Source organism: Cryptomeria japonica, chromosome 10, assembly GCF_030272615.1.
Source record: "Cryptomeria japonica chromosome 10, Sugi_1.0, whole genome shotgun sequence".
Classification (NCBI taxonomy): Eukaryota; Viridiplantae; Streptophyta; class Pinopsida; order Cupressales; family Cupressaceae; genus Cryptomeria; species Cryptomeria japonica.
Genome location: NC_081414.1, coordinates 395,680,417 through 395,701,219, shown reverse-complemented (window position 1 = coordinate 395,701,219; position 20,803 = coordinate 395,680,417).

Here is a 20,803-nt window from a genome sequence, read left to right as displayed (position 1 = left end):
ATCATGTAGTGAGATTTACTCCTTTTTCCCTAGTTAAGATAATGTTATGCTTCATGTTTGGTGCTTTTGGTGTGAAGACCGAGATGTTTGTATGCCATAAATCTTGTTTCCTCTTAAGTATATCAGTTATTTATTTTGGTTATTGTGTGATATCTTAATTTTATTTGACTTCAAGGAAGCTTATTCTTGAAAAATTTCCTCATATAGGTGGATGACATGGCTTCTTCAATAACATAAAGATGTACTTATGTGTAAAATGTACATTTGTCTTCTTAATTGTGTGTAACTAGATGATAAAAGAGTGTTTTGATTAAGTAAAAATAGGTTTTTGAAAGGAACCCAAACCTTTTACATAACAGGAGAAAGAAGAAGCATTAAAGAAGAAAAGTTTCATGCCTAGTCACTCCAACAAAAAATTAGATCCCATCCAAACCAAAAAGGGATCTCAAAACACATAGGGCCGCACTAAGACAACAAAATAGCAAAAGATAGCAAAAGTATAGCACAAAGACAAAGACAGAGACCGAGACAACTAGATATTTTTCATAATATCTTCTGCATAAACCACCATCTGCTTCATGTTGTCCGCAGAGGTCTTGAAATCATCCAAATCACATCCCTTGATGTCACCCTGATTCCTGGTGTTGGCTCTAGTTCTCTTCTCATGACCTCTTTTCTCCGTCTGGTCCTTATTGCCCTCTTTGTCTTTTAAGTTATCAAATATGTTAATCATAATGTTCATATTGTCCACAGAGGCTTTAAGAATCTGGAAATTTTGTTCAGCTATCCTCTTCATGGTTTGTTCCATCTTGTCGACTCTATTGACCATATTTTTCATGGTAATTTCCAGCCCATTCGCCTCTCTATTCTCTTCCATTTCCTTAACCTTCTTCTCAATTTCAAGAATTTTACCAATCATGTTTTCAATAGGTTCAACATTGTTGATGACCACCGCCAATTCTTTAACATTTTCAGAAAGAGTTTTGTCGCCTATTGTGGCCTTTTTGGTAGCCTTCATATCATTCTTCAGGTTACCAATATCTTTCACAATTTTGTTGATAGTATCACAAAATCCCTTAATACTATCATTATCCTCATGACAATCACTAGGATTTCCCCTTTTATCCTCTTGGCTATCATTATGCAATCCTTGAGTATTCAAATCCTTATCACAACCCACATTCGGAATCTCATCCCCCTCCTTACCCTTCACATTGTCATTTTTTTCCTTCTCTGCATCCTCATCAGAAGCTATCAAAATCTATTTTTTATCTTTGTTAACTCCCCTTCCGATGTTCTTATTCCTTTGGGTTTGTTTCCCCATTCCTTTACCTTTCTTTCTTTTGATGAATTTTTCCTCAAAGGACTCATCCTCGGAGTCTGAGATATCAGAATCAACCACAATCCTCTTTCTCTTCCCCTTATTCCTCCCCTTTTTGCTAAGCTCCTCTGACTCACCTTCGGTTTTCGAGTCATAGTTGAAACCACTATAGTCACTTTCAGTTTCTTCAGCCCTAGTATTTTTACCTCTAATTAGTTTCTCTATGCATTTCCCTTTCAGCAGTTTATACACTAAAACCATAAGACCCTGATGAAGAGCATGGTCGCCCTGAGGGTCTTTCTGCATTTCTTTAATTGTGTGATCCATGGAACAAGCAAGATAATAGGGCAAGCTTACCTTTTCACCATGGTGGAAGTGGTTGAGCAACACAAAATGGTGCATGTAAGCTCTCATAAATCTCCCATCCAGCGTAATGTAGGTTATGGTAAATTTCATAAAAGAGTGTTACCATGCTTGAATGGTGTGAGTTATTGTGATTTTTGCTTAATAGATGATAACTTGGTGACAAAAATTATAGTTTTGTCTTGCAAAATGTGGTTAAATGAAGTTTTCTTGAAAATATTTTAATGATTTAGCATGCTTATTGTAATTAGCAATAGTAGTGTGACTTGTTTTATCTCGTGTAATGCATTTGCCTTGAATAATTGAAGCGTAGTAAGAAAAATTTATTGTCATTATCTTACTTGAGTTAGGAAATGTTGGAACTAAGATGCTTATTAATTAATGAATCCTTAAATAAGAAAGATTAGGTGTACTATTGGTAATTATCCTAAAGGAAATATTTTAATTTGTCTATGTTCAAAGAAGTTTTGGGTTAATGCGTTTGACTTCCAGGAGTAAGTCAAGTCCAAGGGGGGGAGGATGTAGTGCCTCTCCCCAATTCATCTTGCTTTTAATACACCCATAGATCAAATTGATATGGCTTAGTTTTCTTTATGATGATTTGATGGTATCATATTATGTACTAACCCCATTTTATGATTATATTGGATATGATGATGAATTTGATAATGTTGAATTGTCATGATTGTGTTAGAATTAGAGATCACTGAGAGGGGGGTGAATTAGTGATCTATCAGAAGTTAAAACCACAAACTTATTCTTTATCCATCGATTAACAATGCATAATAGATAAGACCATAAACATGCAACAACAAACATACAGATCCACAACACCAAAAAATGTACATGGAAACCCAGAAAGGGAAAAATCACGGTGGGGATGGAACCTACAATATTCATATACTATGGCTAGGAGTACATAAATATTACATAGATGGGGAATGCACTTGCATTCGGGCTCACTGCCTAGAGCTTACTGCTCAAATAAAGTTGCTCGGAGGGCTCCAACCCTTGGGGAAGTCTCACTGACTTACAATTTGATTAAAATAAAAAAGTACAATAAAATAAACTCGTAAACAACATCTAACTATGCAAAAATGAGTTATGGAATCACTGACTGCCTCTACTTTGTTAAATACTTTGTTTTTGTCTTAATCAGCTACCGGTTGGTCTGAAAGTAAAATGTGCACATGAAACTGTACTCAATCACACCAAAATAGATCACCACATTTCTAACATACCAAAAATCAATCGCCAAGTCATTCTTATATATCTGGTCATAACACAAAAGCAATCTCCTTCAAGTCGGCTTCAAGAGATGTAACATGTAGCTCAAAGTCGACTTCAATCTCGAACAAAACATAGCACCAGACTAAAAGATTATAACCAAACACTTCCTAAAGGTCTTCCCAATCATGGAGATCCTAAAAGCAATCACCAAAAACACCGCAATCATCAAAAATCATTCCGGACCAATATGTTACCAAAATACTTTGTTTTACTCTATTTTATTGGTTAACTGGCTACTGGTTAACACCAACTTCTGGATAAGATGAATCACAATGGCCGGATCAAATCACCACAAAGAGTTGCAAAGAGTTGCTATAAATGACAACCCTAGACCAATATGCAACTACCAGATATCACCTAAAGTCATCAGATGAGTGTCAATTGCCAACAATCTCTCCCTTTGGAATTGATGGCAACACCTGTGAAAAATGGCTAAGTGTTGAAACTTCTCCACTGGAGGAAAGAATAAAAGAATTCTAAGGCTCCCCCTTAGATCAACAATTCAAGAATCTGCACTACACCAGACTATACACTCTATACACAATTAGTATTTATATTTTTCACTTATCTCTCCCTCTTTGATAGCAATGCCAAAGATGGGATGCTACCCAAAACTGATATACAGATGATATATACTTTACAAATATTTGAATAGGTCAGCATAGGTAGTCTTGAAAAATCCCAGGTGGGTATTCCACCCACTCTTCAGGCTATCCAATATTCTAATAAATGCATTGAATACTGTTGTCACCGATTTCAACTAGCATGAATCGTGGGACAACCCCTATGAAATTTGTTTGTTTCGTATCCCACATCCTCCAAGGTAAGTTGACTTATCTCGTAAGTCGTATCAGTTTGCATCTTCATTTTTGTCATTTTTTGTTTTCATGTTTTTTTGCCTTAATCTTTTATTTCATCTTTTGCTTGCACTTTGAGTTTTAAAACCCTAAATGCAATATTTCTTGCGTTTTCCTGCACGTAGAGTTTTAAAACCTGAAGTGCAGTTTTGGTCTGCAAAGTAATGCAGGTCAGGAAATTTTTCCTGACCTGCAGGTCTGCCTATGTGCAAGTCGGGAAATTTTTCCTGACCTACAAGTCAACCTATGTGCAGGTCGGGAAATTTTTCTTGACCTACAGGGCTACCTATGTGTAGGTCAAGAAATTTTTTCCAACCTACGGGTCTGCCTAAGTGCAAGTTGGGAAAATTTTCCCGACCTGTAGGTTTCCCTAAGTGCAAAACCTGACCTGCAGGTCTGCCTTGGTGTAGGCCTATCTATTAGTAGGTCAGGAAATTTTTCCTGACCTGCAAGTCATTTTCTACCTATGTTTTGCCCAACTATAGATCGGGTTTTAAAACCTGACCTGTAGCCTTGACCTACCCAAGACCAGATCGGATTTTAAAACCTAATTTGTTGATTTTCTTTTGTCTAAGTGTAATTTTGATCTTACAGACATCATTCCAGGTCTTTGAAGCCGACAATCTGATGGTGAATATTGAGTTACATGATGAAAATGTTGTCAATACTACCGAATGACTAATCTTTCTCCCAGTAAATCTAGAGGAAAGAAAATGAAGAATAAAGTGTCATTGAAACTATGTAGTTTTCATCTAGTTGCATCTTTTCTTACTACAATTTTTCTTGCAGATGCATTTTTATTTTATGCAGTAGTTGTAGTCAAATGGGTCTATGCAGTTGAATTAGTCAATTGTGCCCACCTTTTTCTCAACTTCTTTTCCTATATAAGGAGGACCTCATTTGTAAATATTTTGTTGGGAAATGCACACTCAAATGAGAAATTGTAGGTGATTGAAGGTATTGTCATTGATGGCAACCTTACAATCATGTGATACCGGCAAGCAGACACAGGCACCAGCACTAGCAGACTCTACACCAACATACAGATCACCAGCACCGAAAAGGAAGATTATCGGCACCTTGGCCGACAATAATTTTGTATAAATGTATTTTGTAATTAATTGTAAAATATTTTGTAAGCTGACATGGTGGATTGTAATGTGACTCATATATATATGATATCATTTTAGATCATTTGATAAGCGATTGATGTAAGGAATATAGCAGACCTAATGTGCAAATTATTAGGTTAAGGGTTGACGTATATTGCAGAGCTTAAACTGGTACTGAATCTGGCATAGCAGATGCTGATCTAAAGAAGTACAAGACATTGGATTAGTATAATCCATTTTTGTAAGTCAGTGTGACTTCTTTTGTAATTGAGCAGTGAGCTCTAGGCACTTGGCCTTCCTGCATGTGTAGGCCCCTATTGTAAGCAATAATATTCTCTTATTGGCTAGTAAGTGAATATTGTGGGTCACAAATCCCACCGAGGTTTTTCCCACACCTAGTTTCCTTGTTAAAATATTGTGTTATGGTGTGCTTTTCATGTTATAAGTTAAGAAAACTCATATACCAATCAGATACTAATTCACACCCCCCCCAGTATCTTTGGGAATCCTAACAATTGGTATCAGAGCTTGGTCCTCTATTTTCAAAATCCTAACAGCTTGAGGAAGATCTTGTCATCGGTAGAGATGGAAACTTGAGAAAGCAATTGGAAACAACTCTTTCTAACTATGATGCAGAAAAAGTAAAGAATATCAAACTTGAGGATGATCTGAAGGTTGCATAGGATATTATTTGAGGACTTCAATAAAATTTCACTATAGCAAGGAATAAAAGAAGATAACTTTGTGAGAAGATGCAAAATGAGGAAGATGAAAAGGAAACTCTTATTGATCTAGTGAACCAACTGAGACAAGATAATTGTACAATGAAGAATGATATGTAAGATATGACTATGAGATTTTGTAAAGAAATTGAAGATAGAAAGAAGAATGAAGAAGACTTGGTTAGAAGACTAAATGATGCTAGAAATGAAAACACAAAACTCAGTCATGAAAATGATATGTTGAAGATAGATTTGATGCACACACAAAATGACAGAACTGAACTCATAAGACAAAAAGGGATCTTGGAGAATGAACTGACTATTGCAAATCAACACAAGGAGAAATTCAAGAAAAGTTCAAAAGAACTTGTTGACATGTTGAAGAATTAGAAACCTAATGGTGATACAAATGGCCTTGGCTTTGAAACTGGTGAAAGCTCCTGTATTGCATACAATCATGATCATAGCAAACTGGTAAGACAACCTAATGCTTAAAAATTCAATGGGAAATGCTTTAACTATAACAAGTATGGTCATAGAGCAAATTATTGTAGATCTAGAAATTATCAGAACACTAATACACCCACCGGTCAATGTTCTAAATGCAACAAAGTTGGCCATATTTCAGAAAATTGCAGAATGAATGTAAGATGTTATGTTTCTGGAAGATTTAGACACTTATCTAATCAATGTAGAACACATATTGGCATAGGATATGGGAAAGTTGTTCAAAAAAATAATGTGACTTGTTATGCTTGTAACAAAATTGGACATATTGCAAAATTTTGTAGAAGCAAGACCCCATCGGCAAATAACAAAGGTCCTAGTTTGAAGGGTAAAGAAAAGGTTGAAGAGGTAAAGCAAGAATTCTCAAAACAATGGATCAGAATGTTGATGGGTATACTCCTCCACCAGTATAACAGAGTAACACTCCACCGGTAGGAGACTCTTCATCTAACTGAAGGAAAATCCTTTGGGGGTTTAGCACCAAACTAAAAAATATGCTATTATACCCTCGGTTGATGGTGAGAAGTTGAATTACTTCTTTACCGGTAGATAAGTTAAGTTGTGACTTAACCGGCAAGCATTAAATGCAGTAGTTGGAGAAAAGAACATTATAAAAAAATTAATTTGGCTCCTTTTTCATTCATCAAGCATTCAAATCTTTGAGAGCGTGAAAATTCCCAAGTGAAGGCATTCTTAGCAAAGAAGAGAAGCAGTTCATCCAAGCAATCATCCCTAAGGCAGATTGAGGTATTTATAAGCATGGCATCCTCCTCTATTCCTGAATTTATAGCAAACCCTATTGTAATTGAGGTTATCAAGTGCCCTAGACCCATTTTCAAGCTTGTTCCCAAAATAGCTAAGAAAGATGATAACATAGGTGCATTCTCTCAAATTCCTAAAGGAGTAGTATATGTTGAAGATCCTAGAATATACATACATTGTCATATAGAGGAATTAGGAGATGATGAAATCAAGAAAATGTATAGCACTGTGATTTGTGATAAAAATGGCAATGTCAAGCCGGAACACAAGGTAGTAGAAACCCTAGGTTTTTTGGATATTCTTAGCATTCCTGATTTTCCTGAAGATGTGATAAGAATAGTCTTAAGTAGAGTCCATGGTGAATTCTTCTAGTTAGATTTGATTCATAAAATCACAAAAGAAGTCGTTAAAGCAGTAATAGGGTTACCTTCCACTAGTAGCCGACCTGAAAAAACTAAAAGGGTCTCAAATGACACAGTGATATATCTAACCAGTGCAACATCTGACAAAAGGTCTCTAAGGGTAAATGATGTAAAGGACATCAATGTTAGATTTATCAGTATGATCTTAGGCTACAAACCTACACATGCAAATAGGTTGAACTTGGTATCTAGCCTACGTATTAAAAGTGCATATGACATGGTTAATGAAAATGCTAGAATAGATGTATGTGAATGGCTCAAAGATGAATTGATAGACAATCTAAAGAAGATGAAAGGAGATAAGAAAGGAACCTTTAGATTTGGAAATTTTCTTGTTTGTTTAATGTTGTATATTACTAAACAAGTACCCAGTATTGGTAGAAGAGATTTTGGCTTTGATATACCGGTAGGAAAGCAACTATTGGATCTATTAAACATCATGGGAGAAAACAGAGAGAAAAACACAAATGAACATTTTCCAGCATTAAAGGCTCGAATGAAAACAAGAGTAAGACTGTCACATGCAATTGTAGATAAATATCAAAAGGAAATATGTTTTGTAATCAAGAAAGATGAAATCTGGATGGAGGCAATTGTCCCTAGAACTATCTGGGTAACTGAAATGGGCTATGAAACAGATGATAATATCATAGAAACTTATGCAAAAGCCCTCCTTGAAGCACCAAAGGAACCCACTGAAAGTGGAATTCAGTCAAGAAAAAGGGTTAAGAAGGTTGAAGAAATAGTAAGGAAAGGAACCTGACAGGCAAAGGCAATTAAGGAAGATGTTTTGAAACAAAATGGTATAAAAGAAAGTGAGTTGGAAGGACTTCAACCGAAAGCTCATCTTTCACCGGTTGCAACTTCCTCTGAGAGTGATATGCCAACGATATTCAAAAGGGTAGAAAGGAAAAGAAAACCCTCACCGGTACCCTCACCCACTCCTAGAAAAACAAGACAAAAGCAATGGGCAGTGAGGCCTCCAGTGAAGAAGTTAACTCCTAAGAAGAAGAAGAAGGTAAAACAAGATATTGCTCCACTGGATAAGATGGAAAGTTGAAAAACATTAGCAAAATGTACAACACACTATCTGTTGATGACAATGAAAGCATAGAGAACATTGTAATTTTACACTTGGACATCTACAAGAAATTCTTGATGGAAATCATTGATGAAATACCAAACGATTTGTATAGAAGATTAGAAGCCAAAAGGGTAGCCATTGTTGAGATGGATAAGAAAATAAAAATTGAAAATTAATTGCAGTGCATCTAGTCAACTCACCTGATGAGATAGACAAATTAATCAGTGAAGCTAACTGGATAGTATTTTCAACTGCTCACTAGCATGTAGCACTGATGGCAGGTAGAGTAAATGAAGTCTCTGAGGAAACAACAGATGCATGGGACATATTCTTTGTAGAAAAAGAGAAACAAGAAGAGCTACTAAGACCTAAAACCATCAGGGTATGCCAAAAGGATAGGGATAAGGGAAAAGGTAAGGTAGGTGGACCTCCAAGCCTTAAAATAACTGATAATGTGCTCCCACCTCTTACTGATACTCCACCGGCACATCTATAGACAGTCAACTGGGCACTAAGAGTATGGAGACTCCTCTAGAGGATACTAATCCTGAGTCTGAAATTTTGTACACTATAAATATAGACACACAAGAAGTAAATGTTGTAGTTGACAAAGAAACCACTGAAGATAAGAAGGAATAAGTGACTACTAAGTCTCCGGCTATAGATGTTGAGGTTGAGGTTAATAACACTGTAAAAATGAGCACGGAAAAAACTATTCTAACAGAGCAACCAGTAGAGGACACCACTGGTAAAACATTAGAAGAACCAGATAAAACTGAAAAACAATCAGGAGAACTGGAAATGGACAATGCAGAGGTACAAATTGAGAAACCAGAAGTGCATACAGAGACACGGATTAAGAAACCGACTGTTGAGAGCTCGGAGAAACCCTCTGAGACACAGATGGAGAAACCGGAATAGAAACAAGTTGAGACACAAGTTCAGACAGAGACAGTGCCACTAGCTCAAAGTGAAAGGCCTAAACCTTTGCTAGTAGAAATGCAAAAATAGACTGACCTACCAAAGGTCGAATCAAGCAAGGTAATTACTACAACGAGCAACATGGATATTGTGAAAATAGTTGGATAGACATTTGGTACTTCAATAGCATAATTCTGACCTACAAATGTAAGAGAGGTCTTATTGGATTCAATAAAGAAGATCACAGAGTGCAATGCACAAGCCTATAAGGCTATAGATGATACAATCCCTATTCTTAAATTGATAGCACCTAAATAAATTATGGATAATAAGGATTCTTTAGGTCAACTAGACACATTGTCTAAATTCATCATCGGCAACATTTTGATAGTTGATCAAATAAATGAGTACACATTTAAGGAGAGAATGATTAAAGAAAAAGAGAAATTATTTAAGGAAATTGTGAAGAACAAGGAGAAAATGGACACCTTATTACCAGATCTAGGAAAAACAATTTTGGATTTTAAGAAAATGTACAAGGAAACTTGCAAAATAGACATCTTGACATAGGATATAGATTCAGAGATCAGCATAACTCAAACTAAAATAAACAATGTTGTTGACAATCTGATAGGTACATCTGATTCATTTTTGGAGATAGAAAAGAAAATTGCAGATCTAGAAGAGAAAATTGAGAAGTTAGAGAAGGACAAAGAGAAAGTTAAGGATAAGGCAAAGAGCTTAAAATGTAAACTTGGTCCAAAACTAGACTACCTCATTTCTTTGAGAAAAGAAATTTTTGAGGCTCTGGTTCCCGGACTTAAGACACCCAAAGAGAAAATGCACATACTCACCGGTATAGTTCAGAGAACACAAGAGGAATTATAGGAAAGAAAAAGATTCAGCGACAATTTAAATCTAGTTTTGGCAAATATATTCCAGATTGTAACCCACCAGTTACAAAAATCTAGGCAGGAACCACACTCCACTGACAGTGAATGATAACCTTTGTCATTGATGTCAAAGGGGGAGTAGTGTGATGAGAAAAATGATCAGAACAGGACATCATCAGCTCAAGGGGAGCATACATTTTTGGGCACATAGTTCTAGTAAGACAATTTTGGCAAACCATTGTTGGATATATTCTTTTTGGATTTTTCTCATGAGTATTGCCATCAATGCCAAAGGGGGAGATTGTTGGCAAATGCATACTCCAATGAGAAATTGTAGGTGATTGAAGGTATTATCATTGATGGAAACCTTACAATCATGTGATACCGGCAGGCAGACATAGGCACAGGCATCGACAGACTCTACATTGGCATATAGATCACCGGCACCGAAAAGGAAGATTACCGACACCTTGGCCAACAACAATTTTGTATAAATGTATTTTGCAATTAATTGTAAAATATTTTGTAAGCCAACATGGTGGATTGTAATATGACTCACATATATATGAGATCATTGTAGATCATTTGATAAGCAATTGATGTAAGGAATATAGCAGACCTAATGTGCAAATTATTAGGTTAAGGGTTTATGTATATTGCAGAGCTTAAACCAGTACTGAATCTGGCATAGCAGATGCTGATCTAAAGTAGTACAAGACATTGGATTAGTATAATCCATTTTTGTAAGTCAGTGTGACTTCTTTTATAATTGAACAGTGAGCTCTAGGCACTTGGCCTTCCTGCATGTGCAGGCCCCTATTATAAACAGTAATATTCTCTCATTGGCCAGTAAGTGAATATTGTGGGTCACAAATCCCACCGAGGTTTTTCCCACATTAGTTTTCCTCATTAAAATATTGTATTATGGTGTGCTTTTCATGTTGTGGTTGTTATTCTTATTTGCTGCATTATTTCTAGTTTACCGGTACACAGTTTTAATATGCTTTTCATGTTATAAGTTAAGAAAACTCATATACCAATTAGATACTAAATCACCCCCCTCTTCATATCTTTGGGAATCCTAACATATTTATCTTTTATTATGCTAAGCAAGACTCTGCCAAATTTTGTCCTCAACTAAGACTTTGAGCTTTTGATGTAAAGATTGATTCAAGGAAATAAAGATAGCAATCTGCTAGTTTTCAAACTTTGTGTTGGGCTGAAGATTGTATTTATGATTGAATTATTCTTATGTCCAGTTCTCATAATCATTTCCTAAATACTTGAATCTTATTGGTAATATTGTTTGTGTGAGTAAGAGATCTTTCCAATTGTGATAAGTAGACTTTGTGCTATTTGCATATTTGGGAAATCTTTTGATAGTTAAGTGATTACATAGTAAGCTTTGTATTGCTATTAGTTGCTCTAATTTTTTTAGGAAAATTAATCACATCTTGGAGACTTTGAGCTATGAGTTGTAATTGTGGTGATTAAAGTAAGTTTCACTCATGTAAGACTTTGAGCTTACATGATTGTTGAGATATCATTGTAAAGAAAGTTCTATTAGTTGCTAGTTTTGTTAGTTGTAAGAAATATCATCAAGTGAAGGGAAATACATTAATTCTGGAAAAAGAGAACTACATGCCCTAAGATTACTCCCAAATTTAATTTCAAAGTTTCTCTAAGTTAAGTGATTACATTAGTCGCTCTAAGTTTTTTAGGAAAATTAATCACATCTTGGAGACTTTGAGCTATGAGTTGTAATTATAGTTGTAATTGTGGTGATTAAAGTAAGTTTCACTCACGTAAGACTTTGAGCTTACATGATTGTTGAGATATCATTGTAAAGAAAGTTCTATTAGTTGTTAGTTTTGTTAGTTGTAAGAAATATCATCAAGTGAAGGGAAATACATTAATTCTGGAAAAAGAGAATTACATGCCCTAAGATTACTCCCAAATTTAATTTCAAAGTTGTTGAAATACCCAAATTCTTCCAAGGAACCTCCCCTTGATGAGAGGAAAGACTTTGTCTTGACATAGTTGTGTGTGAAATACATATTTTTTCATTGGTAGGCTGGTGACAAAATATTCACCCAACAAAATATTTGTTTTCACTTTCCATATTTTCAAGATCTTCAAGAGCAGTCCGCAATTCTCCATCCATAAGAATTTCTTCAACACTTAATTAAAGGGACATCTATTCAACCAACAAGATCTACCTCAAGTGGTTTTGCTAAAACAAGAGACCAAAGCTTTAATACCAATTGTTGAACAACTAGAATACTGAGGGGGGGGTGAATCAGTATTCCCTAAATCCTAAAACAATTGTATTATACTTTGCAGATTCACATCAATTAGCATTCAATAGAAAGAAATGTGTGATCAAATGAACAACAAAATTAGAGATATCATCCATAACAACATACACAAGAGAACACCAGATTTTTTGCATGGAAACCCATTAGGGAAAAACCATGGAGAGGGTCAAATCTCAATATAATATAACTAGTTATAGAATATTACAAATGCTCCCTACCAAAAGATGAAGACTCGCTGCCAAAGGGCTTACTTCCCAAAAAAGAACAAATAAACAAAATGAACTGCTATAGTTGCATCTCACATATGCATGGAATACAGTTCCAATTAATCTTAGTAGATAGACTTCACACACTTCATTCGCTCTTTAGTTTTCTGCTTCAATCACATATCACATCTGATCACTATGTTGTGCTTTTATCTATGTATCTCTCTATTTCTCTATTTTTCTATATCTCTCATCAAAAGAATATGTATACTTCATCTACATGGGCCAACCTCACCTCTTTCTTTCTCACATTGTGGTCACTTTAACAGGGCCTCAAGCCATGCAGACCCAAATGGAAAACACATGTCAGCTCATTGGATCTTTCAACTCCTTATGCAATAATTTCCCTCACAAAGGCCCATCCATGTGACATGTGTCTTGCGATGGCCGCACCATCACAAAAGCCGCTAATGCATATTCCCAAAATATACTCAATTATGTGCTTTCTCATAGCCAAAACGTAGGATTGATAGATGTTAAAAAGAATATTTTCAATTAGTCCATGTAATCATAAGCAACCTCACAAGGTCGACATAATCGGATTTTTCATCCACAACTGGCACACATCATGTAAACAACCACTAAAAGAAGCACACTTGTCCTTGACACAAGGAAATCAAGAACTTCATGCCAAAATATTTGGAACATCATTGGACTATGATCAAAGGCAATCCTTCTTGAGGAAGGAACCATAATTATATATAAAAGCCTGTGAGTTCAAATTGTAAAAAAGGGGGGGGGGATGGCTAGTTAAAAACTCATGATTTTTGCTTAGAAACAATTGTAAATTCATAGTTTTTTTTAAGGAACTCCATGATTTTGCCACCAGAGGTGTATGTAATGTCATTTGTTTTCTAGAACTTATTCTCCAACCTTGGCATGTTTTCTCATAATGAATTATAAAAGTTGTGCCCATGTGGCCTTTTTCATCTTGTTAATCAAAGTGTCTTGTGCTAATTTCTTTAGAATTTGCTCCAGTTTGTTTATGTGGGTGTGATTGTTTTCTGTTTAGTTAGGTGTGCTTGTGGCCATGAAGGCCTTCTTCTCTTTGTAAGGCATCTAAAATAGAAGATGAATTGTACCCTTCATATCTTGCTCCTCAGGATATTTTGCTTCAGAGGCTAAAACCTCTCTATTGAACCCTTATAGGGGTTGTTCTGATCAAGAAGCAAGAACCCATTCTTGGGGTCTTTTCCTTGGAATGGTCTTCTTGTATCACGTTCTTAATTATAGAAGAATTAGCATTCCTTAGGAGTTTATGCCTTTATTTAGACCCTTGTAGGTGCTTCCCGCAGTCGGGATCTGAATATCATGCCCTATGCCCTGTGAGTTTTGCACATTTTTTTCTCTTGACTAACAATGAAGGGTCTGTGGTGCATCATGTCTTTTCAATAGGGGCATTAATCTCATATCAGTAATGATCAAATCTAGATAAATACTATCCCATACATTCCCAACTAAACCGCCATAAGCCATCTTCTTAATCTAAATTTTGTTGTGGCAAATCGCCTCTCATTAGTTTAGTTTTTATGTAAAAGGTTCTCTTCTCCCTTTTCTTCAACCCCTATCTAAAGAGTCGACTTATAAAATCCTAGAGGTAGTTTCATAGAATGCATCTCATCCCACTTCTGTGAAACTTCCCAACTGCCCTTTTAGGTGTGAGCCTTTTGGAATGTTACCCCTACTTTAAATTTTGAAATCGTTACCCTTTAGTCATGGGCTTGGTGATTTCCCAAAGTTATGTCATATGTTGCGTCCCTTCTCTAAGCTAGTCACAGAGTTAGAAATTTCTAAAAGTCCTCGATCGCTCAATATTTCCCATCTTGTGTTTGGTCTCTCAGTCGCGAGCTGTAGAAAGCTCGCAAGTCCCGACCATAGGTTCTTTAGTTCACTTTTTCTCGATCGAGCTACTTGTCAAATCTTTCCTAGGTTTCGGGGTGTCACCTTTGTGTTAGGATTTATATGGACTAACGATGATTGCCTTGTCAATGGGAACAAGTCAAATTAAGGGACCATTTAAAAAGGTGAAGTAAATGCTGCATTTAAGGCATGTCACATCATTTAAGTACACGAACGGGATAGTGGATGATTTTTGAACTGGTCTCCATTTTTCTAAATTCTCTAAGTGTATCATCTATCTCGCACTCATGCCGAGTATAATAAAAAATTATTGGGAAGGCGTATAGGACACAGCGACAAAGCAATTGAATTTTGAAACCTTTCTACAGGAGCTAGAAGTAGGAGAAAGAACTCTGCTACGAGAGAAAATTGTTCAATGTGGTTTGGCCTCTGCAGCTGGTTTCCCATTTGTCCTTCTCTACACAGATTTGATTGTTTCCTACTCTGAGAGATACAACCTTGAGACTCGAGAAATTCAAGCAGAAGGTGGTAAGGTAGTCGCATGAATTAACCCTGAAAGCATTTTTCATGCTTTGTGCCTCGCTGAAAAATAAATTGTTGAGAATATGTCTATTTCAGCTGGCGAGGAATATTTTTGTGTGCATGGGGACTTTGGCATGAATTGTATAGCTAGGAACTAGTTGAAGTCATAAAAGGGAGGTAAGTCTCAGCTGCCCACTAAGCTTAAAAGAATGCATTTCAAATATGAAGTTGCAAAGATAATAGTTCTTTTGCACCATGTTGTGGGTAATAGTTCCACTAATTTTTTTGAATTTTGGATGTGTCATTTCATTCTTACTATCTGTGCTCCCAAAAGTTTCATTAATTGGGTCTCCATCATCAGTTTTCATTTGAATGAGCAATTGTAGAATTTCTGTCAATCCCTAGTCTTTCATATGTGCTCATATCTTGTTTACATCCTAGCTAGTCAAGAGTCTGCTTGGCCGAGTTTAGAACTGCATTACCCTCCTCTTGTTTTCACACCTGTTCACCAAAAATTTCCTTAGCTAACCTTGCAGAAGGGTATACATTCTTTTTCCCATGTTAATGATGTGTTCTCAATGGGCCTAGTCAGAAAGTTAGAAGAAAACCCTAGCCTACAGTTTTCCCATGTCTCTGCTGACCTTGTGATGAAATTTGCAAGCTTTTACACCTAATTCAACTGGTTCTCATACCTTAGAATTGGGGGTTTTGAAAATGAGCCATTGAAATTGCCTTGTTTTCCCTCTGATTATATTGTGCTTTTAGAAGTTTGTCACCAAATGTCTATGGTAAATGTGAAATACTTGAATATGGGAAAGAGGGGATACTCTTTTCCATTGTCCACCAGTGTCTTTTGTTGTAAATATAATGGTGTTGCCAAGGCAATGGGAACACTTCTAGAGAAGTTCCATTTTTCATCCTTGCCAGCTAGAAGCAGCTTTGATAGTAAAGGGTATGTGAGACACCATCTATATGGAGCCAAAGGTTATATGCATCGTCCTGAGCTTGAAGATTTATGGGATGATTGTTTAGATGATGTTGAAGTATTCAAGAGGAGTTATATGAGGCTCTCCTTACAATAGATTCACACCCTTGGTGTTTCCTTCAATGTTCCTGATGATGTTACTAAAGATGAGGTCATTATTGACCCAGAGTATCACACTGTTGCTAATGCAGTCTCTTTGGAGGTTAATTGGTCTAGAGAAGAGGTTTCAAACCTGGTGATTTGTATCGCTCTGATATTAAGAACATCTGATTGGCTAAACGGAAAATGGAAACAGTAGGTCAGCCCTTCTCAAAGTCAGAAGTCTTCATCTCACAAAGAGCATGGAGCTATTTGTTGGAAACCAATAGCACTGAGAGGGGGAGGTGAATCAGTGTTATACTAGAATAGTAGATTTTAGCCTTAACAAAACATTCATGCACCAACCAGTATGCTGGTATAAACAGAATTGAAAGATGTAATGGAACCAATAAGCCAAACACATAAATGAGTACCATAACACACAAATTTATACGTGGAAAACCTCAAAGAGGAAAAACCACAGTGAGATTTGTGACCCACAATATCAATTCACTGACCATATGAAGAGATATTACAATATATGATGGGCCTGCACTTGCAGGAAGGCTTACAGCCTAGAGCACACTACTCAATCACAATAGGAGCCTCACTGACTACATAACATTCCAGACAAAAATCTGGAGAAGTGTGAACTACTAAGATAGGATCTTCTATGCCACAATACAATTCTAGTTTAAGCTTTGTATGTTCCGATTGAAACCCTAAACCCCTTTACCGGAATTACCCTTACAACAAGTTCCTCACATACATAGTCTCTCTAATATATTTTGCATTACATTCACATCATGATTCATTCCATACTATATATAAATGATCTAATCAATTTGCCCTCTGTACCCTATACAAATTTATGCCTTATGTCATCTTACAAAGATATATACAATATCAGATTACATGTCAGCCACATAACATAAATGAATAAACATTAAAACAAGTTATCGATGCCAAATCCAAGATAAGTTGGCCTCCAATATTGATGACCTTTACTATACCATGTCGGCCTACATTGTTGGTGACCAAAGAAATCTTCTATCATGTCGGTGTCAGTGTCGATGTAGCGTCTGTGAAGTGCCTGTCGGTACACCATATGAAGCCAGAACCCAAAATCATGTTGCCATCAATGACAACATAGTGAAACCTAACCAATAGAGTGTCAATTGCCAACAATCTCCCCCTTTGGCATTGATGGCAACACTCATGTGGAAAATGGTCATGGTTTCAACTGTCGGTTTCATCTTGCCCTACTCCCCATGAGTTGAATATGCAAAATGTGTAACTCTGTAACTCCCCCTATTGTATGCAATCCTTTTTCACATCTATACTACTCCCCCTTTGACATCAATGCCCAAAACAAATGTCAAAGAATAAGTACTATACACTGAATACCTCCAAAAATGTCTTATCAAAGCTTGACCAGTTTCAAGATTTTTGGATAAGCTTTCTCCAGTAACTCCACATAAGTATCCCAACCGGTTTTGAATGTGTTGGAGATAGATACAAGTCCACTCAGTAAATATGCAAGTGATTCTTTCTCATTAACTTATGTCGGTGTGGGTTTTCCCAGCATATCCATGCTTTCCTTCTTATGTACACAAAGTGAATCCAATCTTGGACTCACCAAACCTCTAAGACTTTTGGCTCTCTGAATGATCTTATCTCTTTCCTTTTCAATGAAATTAGTCCATCAAAAGAGTTAGCAATATTAGCAATTTTCTCCTATATCTCTTTTATTTTTTTATTTACATTTTTTGTAAGTATCTCAGTATTGCAACATACCCTGTATATATTAGTAAATTGTTTCAAGGAATTTTCTATCAAAATTAGCTTATCCTCAATCTTTTTCTTCTCTCTCTCAATGATCTGATCAAAAGCGGCTCTCTTAGCCAAAGTGAATTTTTCAAGTGCTTGTTGGTTGGAAATCTGTTGTAAGGATTTAAAGTCTTTTGATATGTGCTCAGTTATTACCTTAAGCTTATCGGAAGGGACCGCCTCATTTTCAATCTTACACTCTAGGACCAATTTGTGCAAAATAGTTATGGATTGATCTATAATCCCTTTGTCTATGGTTCCCTCCTTCATCAGTTTCTAAGCAGCCATCATCATTAGTTCTGTGGGACTCATTTCTGTGATGCTTTTTGACTAGAGAAGTGTTAATTGTCAATAATGATGTTCTAGCAACTAGTTCCCTACTGGATTCCCCTATTTTCTCTAATGATTTGTCCTTTAATACCTCCTCACTTGCACCGGTGGCTTCGCCACTTGGTACAGTTTGTGCAACTGTCGTTTCCTCTCTAGGAACAGTATCCTCAACTTGTACATTAGTATCCAGAGGACAATTGTCCTCAATGTTAGTATCTTTGTTAGTATCTTGTACAATGTTCTCAGCATTAATCGGTGTCTTTGTATTTGTTTGTACATTTGTGTTAACCAGTGGCTCAATTTCCACTATCTTGATATTCTTCAAAACTGAGGGTGGAGTGCCCATGATCCCTTTTTCTTTCCTTTCAACCGATGTATCTACAGTCTTGGTGTTGGTCTCCGGTGAAGTAAAGAATCCTCTATTTTCTCCCAAAAATTTGATCCAAGCTTTCTGAGTTTCCTTTATTACATCATTCATCCTTCCTAACATCAAGCTAGTTATTCTATGTTTTCTATTGAATACCTTCCTATTTGTAGCCTCAATTGTCTTTTTCATCTCATCTAGAGTTATAGAAACATAGATAGCTAAAAGTTCTTGTGTTTTAATGTGCTTATCCTCTTGCATAGCGGATAACTTTCGAGCATCTAACATGTTATATAACTCTGTCGGTATTTGATTTTCTATCTCTATTAATGCTTTCTTATAGATATCCAAATACAATAGAATTTCTTCCTCTACCTCTCTCTATTCATTAACTTCTAATGTATCATAATAAGACTTGACATTTTTCAGCATCCCATCCTTAGTTATTACATTAATAATTTCAGCACAAGTCATAGGTGGTATAATAGTCACATTGTCATAGGTGGTATAATAGTCACATTACCAGTCTCTAGTGCCAAATCAATGTCATTCTTCTTCCTCCTTCTGGCAGTATCAGATGTAGTTGTTGATGTAGCCTTAGGTGCTTGCTTCTGTTTCAGGGACTTGATTGTGATCTTTCTAATCGGTTGCTTCTTTGCTTCTACCTTAGGTTCTTCCAGTTTCTTCCTAACAACCCTTTTGAAAGCTAATGGAGTGTTATCTTTAGACTCAGAATCTGCAGTCACAAGTTCAATGTGAACTACCAGATCCTTCCTCTTTCTTCCTTTCTCTAGGACAACATCAATGAGTTCCTTAATGTCCTTTGAAACCTCCTATACAAACTTACTTGCCTCTATTTCTTGTTTTTCCCTTCTCTTCTGGTTGAACTCTATTTCAACCTCAAGAGTCTTTTGTTGTGCAGTTCCATAGGGTTTCTCTGCCTCATCAATTATGCATCAATTAGCATTTTCACATAGGCATCAATAATTTGTGCATCTACCTCATATCCCATCTCCTCTATCCAAATCTTCTGGGGCTTGACTGCCTCCATGAGAGTTACATCCTTCTTAACTATAAAAAAAATGTCGGTAGAGTATTTCTCTAGTATATGCTCAGGTTCTCTTATCCTAGACCTCATAGATTTTTGAAAAGCTTTAAAGTAACCCCATACCTTAACATCTCTCAGACTTCCCAATGCAACAATTGATTGCTTCAGCTGTCTTCCTACCGGAACGTCAAAATCCCATTGCTTCCTACCAAAACCGAGAGTATCATTCATAAAGTATAGCATTAAGCAAACTAACAAATTTCTATATTGGAAGGTGCCCTTCTTCTCACCTTTAATTTTTCCTAAGTTTATCAATAATTCTTCAAGCATCCAGCCACAAAGATCTAACTTGATATTCCCTCATCATCTTATATGCAACCAAAATACATGAACTGGAAACTGAATTCAGTCGATTAGACTGAGTTACCTTGTAGCCTATAACCATGCTTCCAAATTTGATGTTGGTGTTGGTGATAGTGTTCACCTTCATCGATCTCTTGTTTGATGTAGCGCCAGTGATCTGCCTCACAAATTCGTTTGACACTTTCTTATCTAGATGTTTCCCTACTGATGGTAAACCAATAATTGCCTGGATGGATTCCTTAGTAATTTTATAGGTTCTATCCAGCAATATGAATTCCCCATGTACTCTGCTTAGTACATATCTGACTATTCCATCCTCGAACTCCAGAATATCTAGAATATCTGTGAACCCTAGATCTTTGATGTGTCGATAAATCGGTTTGATCTTACCAAATTATCCCAGGAGTTCATTCATATACATCCCTTTGATCTCTGAAGTTCCTAAGTCCTCTATATGATAATGGATGTATTCCCTAACATCCTCTACATACACCACTCCCTCCAAGACGCGAGAAAACACTCCAACTGAATCTTCCTTGGTAGCCACATGTGGATATCATTTGAAAATTGGCCTAGGGTGGTCCT